Below are 5,315 nucleotides of genomic sequence, written 5' to 3'. Positions count from 1 at the left end.
TGATGCCGGTGTCAACAAATTTTAATAAGTAAATTTAGTGTAATCTGAGTATATAGTGTTTATGAAGTCTACAGTAATGGGCAGTAATGTCCTAAACCTTCACATTCACTCACCACTCACTGACACCCAGAGCAACTTCCAGTCTGCAAGCTTGACTCATGGTAAGTGCCTTATATAGGTGTACCATTTTAAAAATCATTTCTATACAATTCTTTTACTGTGCCTTCTCTATGTTTATATATACAAATACTTTTGTGTTATAATTGCCTACAGTATTCAGTACAGTAACATGCTACACAGGTGGGTAGCCTGGGAACAATGCTAGGGGTCCCCAAACCCTGGGTCTGTGGCCTGTTAGGAACCAGGCTGCACAGTAGGAGGTGAGCAACAGGCAAACAAGCAAAACTTCACCTGTATTTACAACTGCTCCCCATTGCTCCCTTCCATTACCAAGCCCGAGCTCCTTCTGCTGTCAGATCAGTGGCAACATTAGCTTCTCATATATTACAATGTAATAATAATAGAAGCAAAGTGCACACTAAAGGTAAAGCACTTGAATCATCCTGAAACTATCCCCCCTCCCCCACAACCTCATCCGTGGAAAATATCTTTTACAAAACCTGTCCCTGATGCCCAAAAGGTTGGGGACTGCTGGGCTATACCATCTAGCCTAAGTGTGTAGTAAGCTATACCATCTGGTTTTGTGTAAGTGCACTCTATGATGTTTGCATAATGACAAAACCGCCCAATGATGCATTTCTCAGGAAGTATTGCTTTTATTAAGCCACACATGATTGTATATATTTACAGACCTGCCAGACCAACAACTAACACTCTCTTGTGGGCCTCGCAGGTCTGAAATCTGTAGGGCAAGCTGAGGCTGGAAGTTCAGGTGAGAGGTGACGTTGCCGTTTTGACTCTGAATTCCCCGATGCAGTCGTCTGGAAACACAGACAGGGTGTCTATGGTGCAGTCATGTGGTTAATTCCTCCTCTTGGAGAAACTCAGTCTTTTCTTTAAGGTCTTCAGCTGATCTGCTGGGACCCACTCACATCATGGAGGATAATCTACTCAAAGTCTAGCGATTGTAAATGTTAATTTTGTCTAAACAATACTTACACTTCACAGCAACATCTAGACTGATGTTTACTAAACAACTGAGCAGCCGTGGCTCAGCCTGTAATCCTGCACCTTTGGGAGGCTGAGGTGAGTGGATTGCCTGAGCCCGCAGGCTCGAGACCCGCCTGGGCAGCAAGGCCTCATCTCTACAATAAATCAAAAAATCAGCCGGGTGTGGTAGCGCATGCCTGTAATTCCAGCTACTTGGAAGGCTGAGGTGAAAGGATCGCCGGAGCCCAGCAGGTCGAGGTTGCGGTGGCTAGAAGCGGCCACTGCACTCCAGTCTGGGCGACAGAGTGAGACTCCAACTCAAAAAAACAAAAAAACAAACAAAAAAAAACAACTGAGCATGGTCATTCTCAGGAAGTATTGTTTTCATTAAGCCACACATGACTGCATATATTTATGAACCTGCCAGACCCACAACTAACACTCTCTCCTGGGCCTTGCAAGTCTGAAATCTGGAGGGCAAGCTGTGAGGCTGGAAGTTCAGGTGAAAGTTGAGGTTGCTGTTTTGACTCTGAATTCCCTGGTGCAGCCGACTGGAAACACAGGCAGGGCCAAGTTAGTACGTAAAATTAACTGGGCCAGGTTAGTATGTAAAATTAACTGTCACAAATGCTGGAGTACATGAAGTTGAAATTCAGTCTCATTTCTGAGCACCAAGGCAATGCCTGGCATTGTACTCCACACCGGAAGTGCGAGGGTGAACAGTGGCCTCTGTCGGCATGGAGTCTACACTCAGACCAAACCACACGGCATACCTACATGGGTAGAGACTGTCACGAGAACACCGAGAGAGGCTTCATTTGCAGGCCTGGAGGACCTGGACGAACACCCCAGACCTGGAGGAAAATAGGGGTGAACTAAGGGAAGTAAAGGAGGCAGAGGAAGGAGGAGCTTCCCAGGCAGAGAGGAAGCATAGAGTATAAAAAAAGCATGAGGAGTTTAAGAAGCTGAAATAAAGTCCTGATGGTTGGAACATAGAGTATGAGGCTCATGGGCATGAAAAATTGTGGCCAGAGGGGTGAGCTTGGGTGCTGACTGTCCTATATCTCCTCAGAGATGTTGTAAGCCAGATGCTAACTCAAGGGCACTGGAGAGCCACCAAAGGCTGCTGAGCTGGGAGTGGCGTAATCACTTTTTCAGAAGAGAGCTCTGTTATTGGAGGTGGCGGTCAGGGCCTGCTGTTGAAAGCTCCTTGTGGGACGTGAATATGGCCAGGGTTAGGGTAATGATGAGGCAGATAGAACAATGCATTTAAGAGAGTGCAATGCAACCAAGATGGTCTTCATTCCATTTACAGATCACTGCTGGGGTCTGTATAAATCAACGGGCAGAAACAATAGTCACAGAAAGGGAAGAAAGGTAGAAACCAATGTGAAATGCTTTGGACCTCTGAACCTGCACAGGCCTGCTCACAGTCTCAGGAGAGCCCTTCTCCAACCCCAGATGCTGGAATCTTCCTGGCTTATCTCTCTTCAGCAGTCGTTGTCTTTCATTGAGAAGATGAAAATTCGAATGAACTGTAATTGAATGTTATTCAACCTTTCCATATTAAAGTGAACGTGAGATCAAATTGTCGTTTTTCCCAAACTTTATGTCATTTCGTATTAGATTACGTTCCTCATGCCAGGACATAGAGTTCATATGAACCCAAAATGGAAGGAATCTCCAAATGTTGCCAAGTCTATAATATGAAGAAAAGAAAAAAATCTAAGTGAGGTATATTTGAACGTGAACGAAAATGCCAGCTTTGCCTTGGCATCAGGATGAAGTGAACTTGGCCCGCACTTGGCATTTGGGCTGCTCATGTCCTGAACTACACCCCCCAGTTCTCCGAATTCTACCAAACCAGAAACATATTTTGCCAGACACTTCTCCCACTCACTTCCAATGTGTATGCCTTGGGTGGAATGGAATCCATATGTTTCTTATCCATTTACACTTAAATCATCAAAATGTTACTCAGTGATGCCTCTGTGATTTACAGATCTTTCAGTCTTTTTTTTTAATTTGAAAAAGGAAAATCATATTTTGTAAAGTGTAGACTTGAAACCACAAATTTGTACAATGAAAAAAAATATGCGTCTGCTGTTTTCTTTCTTTTTGCTTCCCAGCTTCAAAGGGGTATTGCCAACTTGCAAACACATGACTTACCAGAAATATCCACACCAGCCACATGGGCCTGAGTCTCCATTTCTTTCTCTCTTAGTACTGCCATAGTCCCCTATAATGGGAGAAGTGTGTGTGTGTGTGTGTGTGTGTGTGTGTGTGTGTGTGTGTGTGTGTGTGTGTGTCTCAGAGGAGAGAAAGAGAAAAAGGAAGAGAGAATAATCTAGAAATAAATTGTTACAAAGGAGAAAAAGAAAGGAAAATGCAAAGGGAAGGTGGAAGAGAAGGATTTTAAATTTTGGAATATATGGAAAATTGATATATTCAGAAACAGGGAAGAGAAAATATGCCTATCAGAAACAGTTTAAGGCAGCCAAGTATTTAATCATTCACTCATTAAAAAGATATTTGGGTCAACTCCCTCGGGTCCCCTCTCATTGTGGGAGCTTCTCTGTCTTCTCAATAAATCCTGCTTTCTCACCTTAAAAAAAAAAGGTATTTGTATAGTGCCTTTTATGGATCAGACTGTGGCAAAATAAAGAAGGATGCAAATTCTTTGACACTCTTTTTATCAGGAGGCTGGTTGCTATGGTTTGGATATTTGGCCTCTCCAAACCTCAGGTTGACATTTGATTCCTAACATTGGAGATGGGGCCTCCTGGGAGGTGTTTGGGTGATAGAAGTGGATCCCTCATGAATAAAGTCCTCCCTTGGTGGTGAATGAGTTTCCACTGTATTAACTCCTTTGAGAGCTGGTTGTTCAAAAGAGCCTGGGACTTCCCCTTTCTGTCTTTCCTCTTCTCTCACCACGTGATCTCTGCACATCCTCCCACTCATCAGCTCCCAATCACCAGATGCAAATGCTCAATCTTGAACTTTCCAGTCATCAGAACTGTGAGCCAAATAGACCTTTCCTTTCCTTTTTAAATAAATGACCCAGTCTCAGGTATTTCTTTATGCAACACAAAAGGGACTTAGACACTAGCTTAATTTTTCCTTCACTTCAGTCTAAACTGGTCTGTGGCTACTTTGGCCAATGGAGTTTGGTGCAAGTGATGCTATACTGATTCTGGACCTAGCTTTTAGGAGAGACTGGCACCTTTCACTTCAGTCTCTGAAACCTAGCCACCATATAGAGGCCAAGTGTAGACTCAGTCAACAGGCCCAGCTATATACTAGGATGACAGCCAACATCAGCCGCCAACCTTACAAGTATGCCATCTTGGATGTCCAGCCTGTTCAAGCCTTAAGATATAAAGATTGCATTAGCATTTAATTACCTCCTTCTTTGAAGCCAAAAAAATTGCTCTTTTGGAAAACCTTTGTAACATTAGTGGCCAGGAGTATTTTCTTATAGCATGGGGTCCTTAAGATGAATCTCCCAAGTTTCATGTCATCATTGGCATGCATAAAATGATGTACATTTTTCCAGGATGTGAATCTTTTCCTTTTAATAATTCTATCTCCAAGTAACAATCATTCTCTTAGAAGCTCTTCTCATTTTCACCAAGGTGATTCTATTCAAAACAACTTTGCCAATGTATCTGAATATGACACTTATACTTAACATCAAACTACTATTTGTCTCTTTATCTATTCATCCATCCATCTCAAGTCTCAAAATTCAAATATATCTCTTATATAATACACACATGTACATATTAGCACCTCATGTTTTAATTTTATAGTTTCTAAAATGAATTAATAGTTTAAATTATTTTAACCTTCAAGTTATTTTTCTGGAAACTAGCTTTGTTTTCTTCTTCAGATTCTTTTTCTTGACTTTTGCATAAATGTGGGGAGAATGTATGATATGACTGGCACGAAATATTGACATCCACCACCTATTCTTATATTTTTCTTTTTTTTCACTAGTTTTTGAACGATAATAACAGTTGCTATTTTTAAGTATTAATATGTGTCAGAAACTAATTGCCACATAAATGTTATCTCCTTTAATACTTATAACAACCTCTAGAAGTAGGTACTACTTTTTATTGTTTATTTCACTGTGCAGAAAGCAGAGACTTAGAAAAATTGAGATACTTGCTCGGGATCATGTAGATAATGTTAGAACCAGG

Source organism: Carlito syrichta, unplaced genomic scaffold, assembly GCF_000164805.1.
Source record: "Carlito syrichta isolate Samal-C Ts95f unplaced genomic scaffold, Tarsius_syrichta-2.0.1 Scaffold305857, whole genome shotgun sequence".
In the NCBI taxonomy this organism is placed as follows: Eukaryota; Metazoa; Chordata; class Mammalia; order Primates; family Tarsiidae; genus Carlito; species Carlito syrichta.
Note: the sequence above shows the minus strand (reverse complement) of the source record.